The sequence below is a fragment of the Macrobrachium rosenbergii genome, chromosome 8 (genome assembly GCF_040412425.1).
Source record: "Macrobrachium rosenbergii isolate ZJJX-2024 chromosome 8, ASM4041242v1, whole genome shotgun sequence".
Classification (NCBI taxonomy): domain Eukaryota; kingdom Metazoa; phylum Arthropoda; class Malacostraca; order Decapoda; family Palaemonidae; genus Macrobrachium; species Macrobrachium rosenbergii.
In genome coordinates, this window is record NC_089748.1 from 80,353,247 (window position 1) to 80,374,149 (window position 20,903).

The window sequence follows — 20,903 nt, forward strand, 5'->3', positions numbered from 1 at the left end:
GAGGATGCATTCCTCCGATGACAACTCTGTTTTCTATTATTTTGCCAGTCTTCAAGCTGAGAAACAATAATTAGCATGAGGAACATCTATGATTTCTATCTTCTCAAATGGCTTGCAGTCAAATGCATTCTAGAAATGTGGATATAGTACAGTAAAGTTCTTACCCCTAGGGTAGTTCTAAAGACAAGAAGGATGTCCTTGTCTGGCTCTCTAGTCACATTTAGAAATATGAAGCTTTCATAATAATGAGACTAATATAGTAATACTTACTTTACAATATCTGAACTAACCCTAATCCCACTGGCCAGACAACTCTCAATTATAATCCCACTATTAGAAGATTTTAACAGCCAGCATTACTAAAAATGCAGGTAAAAGTTGTTATTTAGCTGAATAACAAGAGGTTCATAAACTTAGGTTCTGCGCCATTGCTCCCACTTTTCGCTCAGTTGTGCTCTTCAAGGTCAAAGGTGATGTGTTGAAAAGGAGAATGCATAACTGAGTAATGAAGATAGGTGTTCAGGTAAGTATTACAATATTAGTTTTATTGCCAATGCTTACATATTCAATACCTCCCCAACACCTGAAAATTCACCCAAATTCAGAAATTTCTGAGGAGGAGGATCAATTCTGTTGCATGCCTTTTGACAAACAATTAATTATAGCTCACCAATCTGCTCTGCAAAATATCAGTTTAGTCAGTTGCTCACCAATCAATCAATCAACTTTTTCAGTGAATGAGGCATATTGGAGTACATTGATCACTTGAATCAGGTCAGTACCTCTTGGTCAAACACACCTCCTGATGTGGGTCTCTTCCAGAACAACCACATGTTTGAGGAGTTAGAATGAGGCCATCTGCAGGCCCCTGGCCCTCGGAGAACCATCTAAGTTTAACGAACAGACATTTTTACAACTGCAGAATGTGTTGACTTGCTCATCAATCTATACCATAGGAAATGAACTCTTTGAGTTATACCTCCAAACTTTCAATCAGATGCTTTTGGTGGCTAACAACTTTGGTAACACTTTCGTCAGGAAAAATTCTCTGCTTTTCTAGTCCTGTTAACCTCCCATAAAAGTTTTCAGAACCTGAACGTATGGGAGGATCCTACATGAACTGCTCCGTGGCTATTCAGAGCCTCCTTCTAGGAGGAAAAAATACTGTGTCTCATAAGAGTCCATTGTTATAGGTGCGGATTGGCTTGTTAACATGAGACAAATACGAAGAAGTATTTAAAATAATTTGCTCTTCTCTAAAAATGTATAGACCTTACTCTTGGACTCGGAGCTCTCATTCTATCAAAGACTAAGATACTTAAAACATACCTGGGACCCTAAGTTCATGGCTATATACTATCACTGTTCTGTTGTGCAATTACTAAACGACTAAAAAATTTGTTCTACTATATTGTTTTTAACAGATAGATCTCTCAGAACTAAGTGATTCACCACCTCAGCTAAATGATAAAACCCTCTCCTTGTGAGATAGCCACTTTTGACTTGTAACAAACTTTTTGGACTAAGAGAAGGACCCTCCAAACCTCCCAAGCTTTGAATGCCACAAAAGCTAAATGCGCACCCTGCACATAGCCCTCCAGTTTTAGCAGATTACCATTCTGTTGCCTGGTTTTTCAGCTCTTAAATAAAGTAAACACTGAGACAGACTTACTCAGTAGCTGTGTCAGATTGTGTCACTTGAAGGAACTGAATAATTCCTTAGAAAGTGGATGACCTGGACATCCTCCGAATCTCTCAAAGAGGTTGAAATACAAAGCTGATGGTAATATGTGAAGAACAGTTTGAGAAGCCAAATCACCTCCTCTGAAAGTAACTAATGCCATTCTTTGACAGCAGATGGGAAGAATTCATCAAAGAAACAAGTAGTGTGTCAGCATCTGAAACCATCCGTTTCTCAACCTTTGACAAACAGACTTTAATTTTTCACGTAACCAAAAGGACATATCTCACATGGATCACTGTATTCATTGAAAATTGCAGATAAAGAACTTTGAGCATCTTAGTGAAACTTGCCTCCAACTCTGTCTGATGCCACAAATTCTGGAAGACAGACAAATGTGTATCATTTCTCAAAGGAACCCAACCTGAAACTGCCAAAAGCTTTAACCCTCTATGAAGCTAAAGCGGTTTAAAAAGCAATTTTGAGTCAGTGTCTTAAAATTATAGTTTCAATGGAAGGTTCTTTAGGCAGGGAATGCAAAGAAAAATATTAGAGTACTTCAAAGATTAGTACGGAGGAGGGCCAGTTTCCTAGACAGGACAAATTCAATCTTAAAATGTCATAACTAAATCTCCGCTGGATCATAATTAGGTTTTACTACTAGATAATCCTTTCAAGAAGGTGGAAAACTAATTGTACATGGCTAATTGTTGATGTGGTAGTCAGCAACAACCGTTTCTTTCTACGCCAAAGGACTTTCCGAGAGGATAAGAAAAAATTAACCCCTATTTTAGCTAAGGAAGGTCTAAATGGAAAGACCTTCCCTTATGACACTAACTACTATACCTTGTCAGCTGAACCTAGTAAGGCTTACTGAGACTTTCTCAAGCTGAAAGAAAGCTGTCCAGCGACTGCTTTAGGGAGTCCAGACTGTCTAGCTGCTCCCTCTGCAGTCACCCTCCAACTAGTCAGTTACAACCAATAAGGTTTGGATGATAATGGTGAGATTACAGTCATCTGAGAGAACTTTGGTAAAATGGGTAGGGACATCTAGGAACATCACCTAAGGAGCTCTGCTCTTCCAGAAACCAAGCACGTTAGATGTGATAGGGGAGCTATTAAGTCATAAAACATGGTTGACACTCTCCAATTTCCTTATTTTGATGAATGAGACCGGATGGAGGAAGGCATACACCTGCATGTGATTCAATTTAGTATGTCTGTCCACATCGGTTGCCTATGTCAACAAGGGACCACCATTGGTGAGAAATAAACCAGAAGCGATGGTTTAATCACGTCACAATAAGTCAACAGTTGCTAAACTTCTGGAGAACCTGACATGTAACTTCAGAGCAAAGTCCACTCTCCCCACCAAATACCTGAATGAAGCAACTTGCGAATCGGCCAATGTTTAAGTTGAGACTCCCCGATATAAATTGGGAAGAAGAGACACCGTTCTTTGCACCCTCTCAGGACTCTCTGTGCTATAGTATTGAGTTTTGTTGAAATGTTTCCCCTGAGTTCTTCAGATAACAGACACAGCAATTATGCTGTTGCTAAACACTAGTATACTCTGTTGCGCACTAGGACTAGAAAACAACTGAGGGCTTCCTTTATTAGCCTTGATTTCCCGGAATGATTTATTGATTAGCTCTCTCGTTCTTGAAGCCCCCCAGAGGCCCTAGGCCTGGGTTTCCTCAAGGTTGTTCTAACCTTGATCTGAGAACTTCATGTGTACAGATGAATTTTTTCGATACATTTAAAAATCGCTAGACCTTCCCGTGTCAGATGCACTTCTTCTGACCACCATAGAAGAGAATCCAACAGAAAAAGGATCTCTCCACGAACTATAAAAGTTCTTGTTGCAGAAGTCCCAGTGATTCCTGAGACATACCTGAAGAGCGCATCTGGAGGAGAGACCCTGGAATTAAAAGTTTTACAGACATTCTCCTAAGCAGGCTTCTCCAAGCTGGTACAGGCTGTTCACTGCTGGACAGGAACCCTTCTACCTGCTGAAGGACTATTTGTCCTCTCAGGGTTGGGAAAAACCCTCAAAGGAAGAGAGAGAATCCTCCCTACCTGAATAGGTTAAAAAATTCCATAAGTTCCCTTGCTCTTACTATTTCCTCTAGAGAGGAGGCAGAGATCAACTAATCGTCTGAATGCCTCAACACTCTGTACCCTAGAGTATGCCTGTTTACCGACACTGAGAACCTGATTTAGAAGCAACCATGTTTGTCATGCTGGCTCACGTCATCATCCTTGAACAAAAGAATTAGCTAAATTGAAGGTGTTTCTGAGCAATCCCTCTTATGAATGTCCACAGATACTGATGGAAGATGAAATTAAGATAGAAATTTTGACTTTTCTGCTCCAAATGTTGTAGGCAAAAACGCCAAAGTATTAGCCTGGTGAGCTCCTGACCCTAGAGATAAATTTATTGAGCTGCAAACAGCATGGGATCCGAAGGACATAGCCATCACTCTTTAGAACCCCATTACAGTAAACCTGACAGCATCCAGATGATCCAGCTGCAAAGGCCTCAGTCTGACTAGTGGGGCAAGATATCCATCAAGCACCTGCTACCCTAAGAAGTCCTATGGAAATAAAACAATCCACAGGAGACTTAGACAGGTTGCCTCAAGCCGATTCGTTGAATGGCAACAGACACTGGGAGGGGGTTACCTCGAACTGCGTAACTTGTTTCATAGAGAAAACTCAGAAACTGAATCCTGTCTATTAGAACTACTGAGCGACCGTACCGTATCCTCCAAAGCCTGTCTACCCCAATCAAATGGAACCAGCCAACCAGCAAAAACCAGGAGCTGGCTGTAATGGCATAAATACATTGCCTAAAAAAAAAAAAGAAAAAAAGCTGAATTGTACATAATCAGGAGGTCATTGCGCTCTTTAGCTTGAGGGTGGAAAAATAACAACTCAAGCATGTCGTCCATTATCATTACTGCTGGCAAAGGACATTCTAAGTCCGCCGGAATCTCCTGCACCTCCGGATAAAGAACCCTATTCCGCAATGTCTGAATGGTCTAAGACCGATTAAGGGAGAGGTGGATATGAGATGCAACCCGAAAAGATGAAAGAGTCCATAGTGGACCACTAACCAGAATGCTGAGCACCCTGCCCTAATCAAAAATACCGGAGCTGGATCCGCGCCGTTGTACCCGCCAGGAAAAAGAGGCCATCTGAGGAAAAATTATCGATTCTCCAAATTATTACAAAGGGAAGGCAGTGACAATCCCAAACCCACATTGCTAAACCCTGGGGAGGATGAGAGCAGGCAAGCGCTTGCAGAGGAGGAAGATGATCAAGAACGCATAAAATAGAATCTTTTCCTCCCGAACTTTACCACCACAGAAAATGCAGGCAATGAAAGCCGCCTCCCCAAGAAGGTACGGCAAGCCTGGTGAAACTGCGGATGTAAACCGAACTAAAAACTGACACCGGTTGTTGGTGAGGCTTTTTTTTAATGACGCGATCAGTTTTACATACTTTCTGAATGAAAATCCAGCAACTTTAGGGCCCGATGTCGTAATTTTGTTATCAGCACCAATAATCAGGTACTGACCCCAATAAATACCTAACAGGGTGCTGATATCCGTTATGAGTATATTTTAAGCGCCGAAAATTTTGATTTTTTTTGTTGATGATTTTCACTTATCATCAAGAGTCGAACATAGAACCCCGCCCGATTACTTTAAGAGGACTTCCTGTTACAGTGAACCCAGCGTATTCCTGCGGGGATGCACTTCCAGCAAATAGCTAAAACCCGCAGATCATTAAAACCCTCTCCAAAAACACTTAGAACTGCTTATTTTGATTGTTCAAACACAAAAAAAAATCCACAAAATGCTTATACAATTGTTATCCTACCATACAGTGGGGATAGGTTCCAAAAAACCCATTGTTTGTTGGAAAAAAGCGTTATCTCGAATATAGCCTAGCACTCACTAGGGTGCCGGTACCATGAACTGTATACATATATGGTAGCCTACCCTACTATAAGTATACTCTATACAGGCAGTCCCGTTTCGATGGGGTTCCATCCTACGCCCGATAATAAGCCAAAAATTATCGCAAAACCGAAAAATTGTCGAATCGTCAAAAATCCTAAGAAAACCTTACTTTTAATATTTTTGGGTGTGTGAAAACGATGTAAAACTGCATTTTATTGAGTTTTTCATAAAAAAAAAAAACTACAAATTTTGATTATTCTGCCGTTTTGTAGCCATACTTCTTCGGTCAGATCAGCGTCATAACCCCAGAACATGAGTGTAAACCGGGAAATAATTTCTGATGAATATATTTTGAAAAGCGTGTCATAACCTCCAAACATTGTAGCGGACCATACGTAACCTGGGGACTGCCTATACTATATATACAGTATAGTAATTATTAATATCAGCTAATTCTGGAGGTTCATGCAAAGTGACTTATGATAATTCAATACAAAAAACTGAATAGCAAACAAAATTGGCTTAGCCTACACTATGGTATATTGTATACATATAAAGGTAGCCTAGCCTACATTATACTGTACTCTATATTCATAATATAAATTATACAAAACATCAACATAACGAATATACATCTTTTCCATGGATTCTTTTAAAATGTTATGCCTTAATTCACTGTATCCAATAATATTGTATATATTCTTATATTGCTTTTGTATTATAAATTACGATCATATCGATCAATGTTTTGGTTTGGAAATTGATTACGCGGTAAGTTTATTTCACTTTATTTAACTAAGTTCAGAGCTCTTTTCTTGCTTTTGGTTAGCGTAAATGAATCTCTAGATACTTCATTTATATGGGGCAAGGTTATTGTTCGTTATACGAAGTGTTTTTAAGTCGAAATATAACTTAAATATGTCTCGTTGTGAAATTAACTTTGCTATTTTTTTGTTAATAGATGACATTGGCCGTTTGGAGGCGTTTGTTTTGTGTAAAAAAAAAATCAAGATTCCGTTTGCTATTTTCACTTGATTTCATCATAAAATGAGCTTTAAAGTATTTTTCATTTATTGGCGTAAAAATAGGAGTAGAATAAACAACCCATATTACGTGGGGTTACATACCACCCCGTACTTAAACCCTCTAAAAACACTTCTAAAGCACTATTTTGATAGTTTAAACACAAAAGAACCCTCTAAAAATGCTTATACCCTGGTATTTTAATAGTTTTATCTTAAAAAAGTGCATTTAGTCATGAAAATATGAAAATACAGTAATTAGTGAATATTTCTCAGTGAAAAATACATGAATGGGCAAATTTTCTGTGAATAATGGGTGGATACATTCCACAGAGAAATCCACAAATATGTGAGTCTGCGAATCCTGAGAACACGAATAAGGGGGTACTGTACTGTGTTCTTTCATGCCCAGTATTTTTGATTAAAATACTTTCTCTCCAATTTTAATTACGGTAAGAGTTTCATCCATGTTGCCGATGCACAATAATTTATAGTCATTAGAAGCTTTTAACATTGTTTCCCTCAAGCTACCACTGTATCTTAAATTTATAGTATATTTCCTTGCAATCTTTTATCCATACTGATAAGGGTATAATGTAAAAATATATCAGCCTATTCTATAACGTCATTTGTTTACTATAACTACAGTAATTGTTTATTACTAGATGGTTAAAATAAAACAAAATAGCTGTGTTGTTATCAGTTCGATTTATAAAGCAAAACAGTTTCTTTTGTTTATGATGTACAAACACATTTCATAGCGTATAATATAACTAACAATACTTTTATCATTTCTCTTTTACTTTTTAACTAGAAGATGGGATAAAGAGATGGAGAAAAAAAGTTGTCTATTAAATTTGGTCTCTCTCGCTGCCTGATTATATCTGCTGTGCTTCAGTGCAAATATTTTTAAAATATTTTATAAATATTGTCATATTTGCGTAAAGTATTAATTGTTTACTTTCTCCCATTTTAAATCAGTTATTGTAATGTTTAAATTATCATAAATAATGGGTGAGCACTACCTGAGTACTGTAATAATTTTATTACAAAGTGCATTTAGTCATGAAAATGAGATGAAAATACAGTAATTAGTGAATATTTCTCACGTGGAAAATAAACATAATAGGCAAATATTCTATCTTTAACTAAGAGAAATAAGAATAGGTAAGTCCACTAAATGCGTGTAACTGCATTTTCAGTTTAATATATATATATGTGTATATATATATATATATATACACTATATACATATATATAATATATATATGTCATGTGTATATATGTATGTGTTCATCCTTCCTGTGTCCCTCTATATTTTTGCATAAGTATGTATATATATATGTATATATATAAATATATATGTATATACAGTTTTGACTCACTAACACAATCTTCCTAAATGACCTTGGTATGTTCTTTATAACTTAAACCAGACTTAAAATTACTAATTTCCCATTTTAAATTTATTTAATAATATTAAAACAAATGGTTCTGACATAAAAATGGAGACCAAATATATATTATGTATCATTTTAACTTATTTTACAATCTGAGATAAATTTAAAAGTCAGTGTAAAAACCTTAATATATCTAATAATATAATTTAAAATGGTAAACTAACACTATAAAAACGTTTGTTAAAGTCATGACACTTACTATGACTGGCAAGACTTCTGGCTTGACGGACAAGAGAAGAGGAGAGGTTTCCCATGTGGGTGGGGAGGAGGTTGTGCCCTGGAAGGAGATCCTCCCCCATCCAGGTCGGGAGATCTATGTTCCAGATTCAACTCTTCTAGGTTTTTTGTGAACTTTAATCACAAATCTTATCCAATGTCTATTGCCTTTTCCTTCCTTGCATAACTCTTCTGAAATGGCTCATTAAATTTTCATTGAAGCATATTCACGATCCTGTTTGGAACAATTTTGTCCGGATGATACAATTCAAGGAAGCACTGAACATCATTCCATTTTACAATGCGAGAAAATTTTATCCATCCACTGCTGACATCTTTAACTTCCTCCCATCCTCCTCTTATAACAGTTGATTGCTCCGAGCAAGTTGCTCCTGCTGCTCTTTGTAAAGCTAAAACAAGTTGTCCATTTCAAATTCAGAGAATGTTCAGCCAATTCTTCCAACATCTTAAATGGGTTGACTTTTAACCCACTTTTGTTGCCCATGGACACAATTTCTTTTAAATCTCTGCATCGAAGCCCTCAAAAAAACGGATGATTGGCTAAAATACTGGGGCCAAAGTTCCAGATTAGCAGAATTTAATGTGAAATATGACCTCTATTTTCCATGAGTTATCACTGAGGTTATGCAGAAAAACATTAAAGCTGCTTCTTCAATTCTTTTTAAGGTTAATTTTGTCTCTTCAGTTGTACGGCTGCATCTGGAGAAAAGCGCTCTTAGTATATAATTTCTTAAAATTGCTAATGACTTGTTGGTCCATGGGCTGGAGAACAGAGGTCATGTTAGGTGGAAGGAACTCTGAACTGAATGAAGTCATGTTCACTGCAGTCAGCCAAGTACGAAGGGTGCTGAGGGCATTATCCATGATCAGAAGGCACAGTTGCCTTAAGGCAGCTTGTTCTCTGTTAGGTACAGACTCACGGTCGGCGAAAAACACTTCATCAATCCACTCCATAAACAAGCTCCGTGTCACCCATGCTTTGTATTGGCCCTCCACATTACAGGCAGTCTGGCCTTATTTACGTTGTGCTGCTTAAAGGCACGCTGGTTATTTGAATGGTAGACAAGTAGCGGCTTTGGTTTCAAAATCGCCACTTGCGTTTGAGCATAACAAAAGCATGTTCCTGTCCTTCATTGGCTTGTATCTGGGGCCGACTCTCTTCTTGGGTGATAAATGTCCTGTTGGGCATCTTCTTCCAGAAGAGGCCCGTTTCATCACAATTGAAAATCTCTGAGGCGGCGTATCGTCTTACGCCTCCACGAACTGCAAACTCGGTCACGAATGCTCAGCAGCAGCCTTGTCTGCGCTAAACAGCCTAAAAATACCTAATTACAGAGTGAATGCCAGTTCGTCTTGAAGTTATCAAACCACCCTTTTTATAGCCTTAAAATCATCTGGCGGGCACTAGTAGAAGGGTTTCCTTCAGCAAACTCTGATACACTTGCGAAGTTTTTTCGGAGATGATCGGCTCGTTTACACTATCACCTGCCATCTGTTATTTCTCATGTACCCACTTCAAAATGATTTTTCTGCCTCTTCGAGGGTTTGCGATCTCATCTTGGTTAAACATTGTCACTCCCTTTTAAACATTTGCTTCATTAATGGCATCCTTGTTTTTCAAAATTGTCAGTGAAATTGCCCGACTTGGCCATCTTGTACTCACTTTGAGATATCGGTCAATTCGAACACCACGTTCAAACTTTTCTATAATTTTCTTTCTTTATTTCAATGGTTATCTTCCTCTGCACCTCTTCTCACCATCACTCTTCACTTTCTTACTTTCACCACCACTCTTCACTTTCTTAGGGCCCATTATGAAGAAAAATCACAATTTTTAGCGCAAAAATGCTAAGTAAATTGACGAACGTCTTGTACACAATGAGATGAGACAAAGAGTGATGCGTGGGTGGCGCCACTCGTGGAGGCTGGAAGATGGCTGGTCCCATGGCAACTCAAACGCTCTCAAACGTGTGCTGGGCGATTTCGCGATTTTTCAAATGTTTGTGTGCTAAAATTAGTTTGTGAAACAAAGTGAATTGTTATTTTTCAGAAATTCAACCATTTTTCAAATGTTCATGTCTCAAAATTAGTTCATGACCCAAACAGAATTTTTTATTTTCCGTGATTTTTTTGTTCCTATCTCAAAGTTAGTTAATCAGTCAAGGGTGAAATTTTACCTATAATTTTTCGGGATCCTTTATATATATCAAATGGTTCATGAGTCAAGATCTACTGTGTATATATTATATATATATACCCCATCTCATATATAATATATATATATATATATATATTTATATATATATACAAAATATATATATAAAATATATACATATATATATATATATATATACTATATGATATATATATATATATATATATATATATATACATATATGTATATATGTATATGTATATATATATGTACAATCACTCAAAAAAGTTTTGCAACATAGCCTCAAAACTTTTTCAGACAACAGGCTTGTAATAAATCACATCTGGCGCTATTTGGCAACTCAGTTAAAGTGCTAAAGATGAAACAACTGAAATCAGTGATGGTTCCCAGAAAAACACCTGCAGTTTCCATAAATATCACTTTTTCTCTGATGAGGAGTTACTGCATCCAAGTATTTTTACTGAAAAATTAAAGGATGTTAAATAATACTAGAGGTTATATACCTACAGGAAATTTGTAATATAAAAGACCTGTATTAAATATTATATTAAAATATATACAGAATGCACATCATATATATATATATATATATATATAAAAAGGCGTGTTATCATGTGGCTAATTTCTCATTTCTTTCAGTGGCTACTTAGAAGCCATCATTTTGATGCCTTCTTATGAAGTTAACTGAATATTTAATGCCTATTTTTATTTCTTATTAAAGTTTCTAATAAAAATATTAGCTGGTGAAGTTCAACATTAATTTAGTTAATGCTAAATGCCAGTAATAAGCAGTTAAGAAGACTACCATGCTCATCAGTGGAGAATGTCTTTCCTCATTTATCCCCGGATGACTCTCATTAGAGAAATCATACCACCTGATTTCTATTATAACAAAACCCTAGCCTCTATTCTTGTGTTTTCCTGATATCAAGTGTTTCTTGACAGGAGTATGATGAAATAATATCTTGGTCTCATGTAGCCTGTGGATGGTTTGAGCAGCAACTTGAAGGGAGAGCTGTAATGTTCTCTCTTTATAGCAACATCGGTTGTCAGGGGAGTTAAATGCGGAGCTCCTTCATGATCATCCGATGATGATCCATTAACAATCAGGGTTTTCGCAATGAATGATTTAACATGTTTCCTCGTTCTCTCTGTTGTTGTATCCTCTACTTCATGGTTGTTTTATTTACAATAAGCTGCCAATATCTACGCAGTCTAGAAACATTAGTCTTATCAAGCTAATGATTGTGGTGCAGATGAGTCTCAAGCCCAACTTTGAAGTGGCGTGACAGATGAGTTTAACTTTTTGATGCCCGAATGTAGAGTCACAAATAACATACGACTTTATGAGATTTTTTTCTTTTTTGTTTCTGATAACGATAATGGTTGAATTCTTTTTTAGTTTATTTACTTGTATATCAAGACCCAATGATGATTATTCAATATTATTTTATTAGTTCAATGATGCTTTTTACCTTTTCGAAATATAGTTTCTTCTTTGACTCTTTTGCCCAATCATCTGAAGTGAAATTTTTCAAAATGTTTCTCATTTTTCAATATGAATTTTTCACTCACCATTCTTTTTATATTGTTAACCGTGATGATTAATAAAGAAAATCGAATAAGAAAATTACATTTCCTTGTAAATATCAAAAGAACAAATTACTGTTAGGTGAACGAAAACTTCTGGGACATGTTGCAAAACATTTTTGAGTGACTGTTACATATTGTTAGTCCCCATATTTTTTTTCATATATATATATAAAGTATTGTACTTTATATAATACTATTAAGATTCATATTACTGATTTCATAATCTGTTTAAAGCATATAACATTTTCACATAGATGAATTTTGTAAATAAACTGATAAAAAATGTATACATATATATAGTATAAAATATATTTTGATCCCCAAGATTCTTCCAATTTCATAAACGGTTCCAGAGAAAACAATGTTCAGAACATGTTATGGATGCTTTTTAAATATACAGCAAGAAAAAAATTATTTGATTGGTTTCTCTATTTGCCTGTTCTGCAGGGTTTGACTTTGATAATCAATGCAGAAATCCGTATGGCATAAAAAAATGGTACAGAATAATAGAGCTTTGGCATTTTTTGATATAAAACTCAATAAAATGTGGTTTACATTTGTTATCATTCATTCAAATTAATAGCATAAATTAGACTACATTTTCTTAGGATAATAATGAATTTTGACATTTTTTCTGTTTATATGATTTTGGTTCCATGCACAGACAAAACATTTGGCCGTCATAAACCATTAGGACTGTCATGCAAGGTATGTAGCATATCATATCATAGTAATATATATATAACATATAAACAATCAAAGAGGCAAAATCTAAAAAACATATGTATAGCAGTATAATGATAAAAGGGATTTTGACAAAGGAAAAATCTATTTCTGGGTGAATACCTGTATGCTTTTCCTGAAATGTCCCATACAGCAAAATTTCCTAGGTATAATGTATTACTAGATATACCAGAGAAAAAAGCCAAATAGGATGCCAGAGTTACTACCTCTGGATCGATCATCCTTAATAGGATGTTTGTGTCATCTAGGGCCCGAGTGGGAAGCCACTACCACAGACACTAACCCAAAGAAACTCTCCTCACCAAAACCCTCTGCCTAAGAGGTGCCGATACAATGGTCCCACCACCGCTACTACTAATTCTAGCCATGGTGCACCATCCCGAAATAGCACCCAAACTTTTTTATCTAGACCAGGACTGGGGAAATAAAGAGAGGATGGTTCACTGAGTGAGTTCCTTCACTCAGAAATAGATTTTCCTTTGTCAAAATCCCATTTTTCTGGGCTATGTCCTGTGTCGATGAGTGAAAGCAAATGTTCCTTGAATTAACCAAAAAAGCCTGTAAATTTAAAAAGGATTAATGTCATTAAAATTTATAAAAAAAAATAAAATTTTATTTTGAATATGCTTTTTACTAATCCAAAATAAAATAAAAAAATAAATTAGTACAAAAGGACAACTAAACTAACTTAATTAATGCTAAACAATGTGGAACAATCTTAAGATTAATAAACAAAAGTAATATCACCTATAAAACAATATAAATTAAAAACATAACAACTATAAAACAATATTTTTTTTTTTTTTTTTTTTTACAACAAGGTGATAAACAAAGCCAGGAATGGATTGAGAAACCTTGGAAAACCCAGACAACAAGGTAGGAAGGACGGGAAACAAGGGGATGAGGCAGGTAGGTGAGAAGTATACCATTTGGTAGGGCAAATCAAAATACAAAACAATTAAATTACAAATTACCAACAATAAAATATTATAAAACAATATTATTGACTCTGGGGAAACAATGTTCCCTGCAACGACAGCAGAAAATCCTCAAAGCCTCAAGGACTTGAGATAATGACGTTTAAAGACTCTAGAATTGGTTTCCAGCCCGTATATTTTTAATTTCATCAAAATTCATGTTGTTGGAAATAATTAACTGAGGTTGCTACAGCCCGGATATCATGGACCTTTAAATTGAATCTGGAACAAGCTTGTTTAATAAAATAAAGTATTTGTTGCCAAATGCCATTCAAGGAGAAATGGTTCCACCATTTTCTCTAACAAAAAAAACGGACCTGAAGACCTTGAGAGGTTCTTTCTAGATAGGCTTTTAATGTGACCACTGGACATAGGGAAGGGATCTTCTAAAAGGGGAATTATCTTTCGTGGAGACCACCTAATACAGAGGATCTTCATTTTAGCTAAAAACATTTGATCTGGAAAGTAGAACCTCCTCTGATGGGAGGAAATCACATGATTCGGCTCTCTAGAAAGGGCTGAAAGTTCAGAGATTCTAGCTCCTGAAGCCAGGCTAATTAAAAACAAAGTTTTTCTAAGAAGAGCTCGAATAAGAGCAAGACCTCATTATTTGTGTCTGAGGCTAACTTTAATACGCCGTTTAAAAACCAAGAAACAGGTTTAGGATCTAGGTTGTTGGTCTAAAACGAAAGCACAAGCTTTAGGAATACATGAAAAGTATGAGTCTGTCAGATCAATGTTAAATCCCCAAGGAATACTTTCCTTTAATAAGATTTAGTTGTAGTAATTGTACTAACGCTGCCAGACCTTTGTCAAAATAATCTTAAAAATGAGATTGTAAGATTAGCAATCATAGTATGAACGTCTGATTCCTTTAGAAAAATAGCAAGTTTTTAACTGCTGAATCATACTGGACGGAGAGTAGATTCTCTCTTATCTGATTCCAAAAATAACGTGTTTTGAGGATCAATTAATTAGCATTTTTCTGGGCCGAAAACTTCATGAAATCCATAAAGTTAGGGCATTCAGCATTCTTGAGAAGCTGACACAATCTGAGCTTTGCACTCTTGGGAATATTGGATGAGGAATTTGCAAGGCTTGAGTTTCAGCTCTAACAAAGAGGTAACCAATTGCTCTTCAGCCAGTTGGGAGCAACTAAAGCTATCTGACCTTTGAATGACCTGAGTTTGTGTAAAACTTTCCACAGAAGATTTACTGGAGGAAAGAGATAGATCTTTTCCCATTTGTTCCAATCTATTGACATTGCATCTGTAGCATAAGCCCGAGGGTCCAGGTTCGGAGCTATGTAACATGTGAGTTTGTGATTTGATTCCGTGGCAAAAGGTCCACCTGAAGCCCGGGAATCTGTTGGAGAATCAATTGAAGGATTTCTTGTCCAGAGACCATTCCGATTCTAGAGGAGACGTATATTGACAGAGAATCTGCAATCACGTTCCTACTCCTGACAGATGTGTTGCTGACAGGTGCCAATGATTTTCATTGCTAATGAAAAGATTGCTATCATAACATGATTTATATGACTTGTCTTGGAACCTCCCCTGTTCAGACAATGAACTATCACTGCACTGTCCAGAACTAAGCCTGATATGTATGTTCCTGGCCAGGTAGTGAACAAACATTTCAAGTCAAGAAAACTGCCATTGCTTCCAGAATGTTTATGTGGAAGAGACGAAAGTGGCTTGACCAGATTCATTGAACCTTCTTGTACTGTGAATAGCCCCCCCAACCAGTCAGAGATGCGTCCGTGTGGATGATCAGGGCTGGAGGGGATATTGTAATGGAATCGATTTGGAAAGACTTTTGGCCTTGTCCAGGGACAAAGTCTTTTCTTTAAGATTGAGGTATGAGGGAGACTTTGTCTCTGAATTTGCAATTGGCGCTCGACTTCGCCACTCGATTTATGTCCTTCAGTTTTGCTTTGAGGAGAAGGTCTGTTACTGACGCCATAAACTGGAGGGAACCCAGATTCTTTCTTGAGTGCGACAGAGGCTCGTTTTGCACTGATTAAAACTGCCTTGTTGCTTTGGCAATCTCTTTTGCATTTTGCTGGGGAACTGAAAGTTTGTGGGTGCTTAAGTCCCACTGAATGCCCAACCACTGAAATTTGGTTGCCGGGGTTAAACGAGATTTCTTTATGTTTATATAAAGCCCAGATACTCTAGGAACTGAATCACTAACTTCGACTTCTGACATTCGGAGACGCTGGAGGCCCAAATTAGCCAAATCGTCCAGATAAGCCACCACCTTGATACCTTGAGATCTCAGTTCCTGTACCACAATTCTTTAATCAGTTTGGTGAAGATCCTGGGTGCTATGTTCAGTCCGAAGGCATTACCCTGAACGAGTAAGCCTGTCTTCCCAGTCTGAACCCCAGATAAGGGAGAAGTTTCTTGCTATTGGAACATGATAATAAGCATCTGTAAGATCTATAGAGGTGGTGTAGCGGCTCCATGGGGAAATAAGGTCCGCACCTGAGAGACAGTCAACATACGGAACCTGTCGCATTGAATGTAAGAATTTAAAGTTGATGGATCTAAAATCACTCTTCTCTTGTCTGAGTCTTTCTTTGTACGCTGAATAGCGTCCTTGAAATTTTAAATGTCTGACTTTCTTTATCGCCTTCTTTAAAAGAAGGTCTTCTGTATAGTCTAACAGATCTGATGTTGGAGTCTGATAGAACCTGACAAGTGGAGGGGTCCCCTAACCCAGCTCCACCCTAGGCCTTTTGAAATGATACTGTGGGCCCATGGACTGAATGTCCAATTGTCCCTGAAGAGGCGTAACCTCCCACCTACCTGGGGATGTTCATTTATTGTAAGACTTGCTGTCTCTAGTTCCTCTTGAACCTCTACCTCGAGATTGGAGTCTGGGGCCAGATCTAGACCTGAAGCTCCCCTACCTCTATTTCCTTGGACTGGACGGTAGCTAGAAAGGTCTGGGACTCAAAAGTAGGGTTGAAGGCAGGAGAAACATAGGTTGTTGAACCAGCGGGATGGTGGGCTGGTTGGTTCAGTACAAACCATGTTGTGGATGTCCCTTGGAGGTGGAGGGCTGGGCAATCTGACCTACCAAACTGTCTGAACAATTGTCTGGGTCTGGGGTGCCTTATAAGGATGAAACCTCCTAGACCTCTTTCCTGCCTTTAGGTTGGGGCCCGAAAATTCTGATGACTTCCTCTTAAAGGGGAGTCCCCACGGATCCGAAGATTTTGGTTGGCCCTGAGGCCTCACTGATTACTGAGTTGACCATATCTTCAGGGAATAGATTGGTCCCCAGATAGAGGATTTTATCAGCTTGTTGCTCATGACGGATGGTCGCGTCAGCCAGAACAAACTTTCGGCAGTTCCTCCTTGCCACAATGAAATGCAAACAAATCACTCTGGAATGAGGCCAGTAGTGATTTTGTCAGGACCCTGAACAGAGGTTCATCCTTGTAAACAGCAGATTGTCAACTCCACGAGGTGACGGAATTGATAGATCTGCTGAGACGGCACCTAGCCTCATACTCAGCTTTTATCAGAGACTCCGGAATGCCTGGGTAGTTGTTCACTGAAAGAGATTCAAATGCGCACTCCGAATCTAGTTTACCCACTGTAAAGGTTTCAATTTTCTCCCATTCCAGCATTCTAAATCTGCTGGAAAGAGCAGAAAGTAGGCTCCGTCTCACGGAAACTGCGGCATCTCTTCTCCTCTGTTCCGGCCTGAAGGGTTAATTCTGCCACTTTAGAGGTGCAAGGAGTCGGGACATCCTCATTTACTGTGAACATCGTAAACCGCCCCTTATGAGGGTCAATCTAGTGTTCGAACACTCCCAGTCAGATAGGATCCTAACCCATGCCGACTACTGTTTGGTCCCTGGGAAAGATCACTGTTTCTTTGGGAACCTTATCTTCCCTCACCAAGGCATCTCGGAAAGCCAGCATACCCCGGAAGGGAAAACAAGATCCACTGGGAAGAACTCGTAATCTTCCACAGGGCGGTGCCACAACCTTCAATGGTTAATTTACCATTAGCGAAAAGGGGCATTAAAGGCAAGACGCCAAGGGTTAGAATCCTCATAAGCTGGTAGCTTAGAGGCGTCTGGAATGGGATAGGACCGTTGCTGTACCGGACCTGAACTAACCAGTCCGGCCAGCGACTCTCCTCTTGCGTCTTTAACCTGTCCGCCAAGGATTGAAACATACTTTCCTGACAACTCAAGACTCGAGGCAAGATCGCGAGACATTGCCTCAACTGAGAAGAGACCTGTTCTGAAAAGCATTCTCATCATGGACTCCGCGAAAGCTTTAGGGTCAAAGTCAGGCTTTTTCGACCTGCTCGACTTTGTTCTCGACCCCCTAGAAGAGGGAGAAGATTTCTGGCGGAAGTCGAAGGTTTGAGTCAATGAAACCTTATAAAACTAGGTACAGATGAGGTTTTCGGGGTTTAGTCAATTTAGGTAATGTCTTCGTCTTCAAAAGTGGACTTCACCTTGGGGATCACCGACCGAACGGGTCCCCAGGGTGGAGCTCTTAGAGAATCCTTGGAAGGATGAAGAAGACGAAGACAGGAGAAGCTGAGAGATAATGGATTAATAAGACTACTTGCCTCACTTACATCCCTACCTTCCTGCTCCGGTCGATGGCCATTGGTTCGACGTCCAGGTTGATGTTGGCCACTTCTTCGGCCACTTCACTGCGCACAGCTCTTGATCTTCTGGCGAGACCTGGGTTTCTAGCCTAATCCTGTTGATCAGGGTTCAGCTACTTCAGGAGCTTTGGCTGCAGAGGCCCTAGCATTTGGGTAAAGAATGTTGCAGATATCCTCTGCCAGCACATAAGGAATGCTGACCAACATTGCGTCCAAAGCCGCCAACCCAGATCTTCAATGTAGCCAGAGACGAAGCTTGACGGGACCGAGGGACCTGTTAATTGAATCTCATAAAATAAAAGGAATTGACAAGGATATTATCTTATATCAAATATAAACACAATTATTTAAACTAACTGTTAAATATAATTGAAGGTTAACGTGCAATCATCAACCACGTCTAAATAAAGTGCGAGCACACGTTGGCAGCCGTCAGGATGTCAGACGAGGTGGTCATCGACCTTGACTGCACAACCGCATGCGATCTGCATGCTACATGGCCACAGGGTTGCTGCAGGTAGGCATTGCAACCCTGCTCCTGGCAATGTACCACCTATAATAAAAATTTATACATGAGCATCTAAAATAGGCGGGAATGGCTAAACTAGTAAAACTTAAAGTAAATATTCTGCCTCACACAGGAGTTGAAAACTGTGGCTACATTTTGAAGTCTCGATGGAATCTAAAGAGGTGGGCCAGACCTGAGTCGGATCACGCCGAAAACAATTCCGATGACGCCTGAACGCTCAAAAATTAACTAAATGCACAGAAATCAACAACCAGGAAGGCTATTCGACGCTCAAGAGTCCGGGATAATTCACCAAACCGCTCACAAAAAAATAATAAAAGTTACAAAACTCATATCATTCCAGCCCTCTACCATTCCACCCCCGATAACAAACAACGACGCTCAAGCAAAAGTCCTATTAAGACTAAAGCGAAGCTAATGATAGCTGCGGGAACGAGTCCGGATGACGGAGGCGGAGAGAAGCAGGAGCAGAAAAAAATCACAATTACTACTAGTAAAATTTATAACAGCTTCTCTCCAGTTCCGCTTAAGCAAAACGACAACAACGCTCAAGCTAAAGTTTCTCTAGAATGCCCCAAAGGGATTCGTTTCATTTCATTCCAACAGGTCCGATATGGAACGGGGAAAACACAAAGTGAAAACATGCGACAATAACAGGTCAGGTGCCTCAAAACCTTCAAGTCTCATCTCAACCAAAAGGGCAAATGAGCTAAGCTCTAAAATGCCTGGCAGGAGAGCCAAGACAAAAAGACTGAGATACAGGGTGAGATAATTGAAGGATGAACATTGGTACTATCACCTAGCCTAAAATCAAAGGCTGGTCCTGGAAATGATTGAAACCCAAAAATTCGAAAAAGATGCGCTAATTAACCAACTTCCAGGATTGAAGAATCAACTGGTCAGGAAGAAGGGCCTGCACTCAAACCATCTCTCTCTCAAGGCCACCCAAGAAAACTGTGAGCCAACTCAGGCCTATAGGCCAAGGAGGAAGGAAGACTGGATTATAAAAATAGCCTACCTTCAAAAATTGAGTAATACATAAACTGGTCAATAGGCTAACAACACCACCCAAACAGACTCAAGAACTAATACACACACTAAATGACAAATGACATATTAAATATGTCTACAAACAGTAAATAAAGGAAAGCTATAATAACTTTCAACTTCTAAGGTATAAAATAATAGAACCTTGATCATCAGATCTCCAGCTCTCAAACTATCATAAAAAGAATGTAGTAATTGTAAATTTCTCTCGATTGAACGAAAGAAATAATCATATAAAGAGGACTGTAGTAAGATACCCAGAACGCCACAAGAAATGGCGGCCCTCAGTCGATCAGCAGGAAACAATAAACAGAACAAAATAATCCGTTCGCAAACACAAAAACATTCAATTTTGAATACTCAACTTAAAGATGTTCCTGATCAGATGATGCCATCATGCAGAAACAGATAATCCAAAAATATGAAAATAAGAATAAAATATTAGCACCACAAAAACAACCCCAAGTGGTTGTCGTAAAGCGTGCTATAAGTGGATGTTGCATTGTGGGTAGAATTAGTAGTAGCGGTGGGGGGACCGTTGTGAATCACCTCAGGGCAGAGGGTTTTGGTGAGGAGGAGTCTATTGGGTTAATTTTCTGTGGTAGAAATTCCACTCGCTCCTAGATGACATACACGACATCCTATAAGGATGTATCGATCCCAGAGGTAGTAACTCTGGCATCCTATTGGCTTTTTCTCTGGTATATCTAGCAATACTTATACCTAGAAATGTGTGCTGTATAGGGACATTTCATCAGCGACATATACAAGCCCAGAAATATGTATATTATTATAAGGTGTTATAATATATATAAC

At 38.4% G+C, this 20,903-nt stretch overlaps 1 protein-coding gene across 1 annotated transcript in view; it reads right to left on the reverse strand.

The window, feature by feature from the left end:
- Positions 1-20,903, reverse strand: part of LOC136841199 (uncharacterized) — a 272,290-nt gene that overhangs the window by 127,149 nt on the left and 124,238 nt on the right. The window lies entirely within an intron of this gene.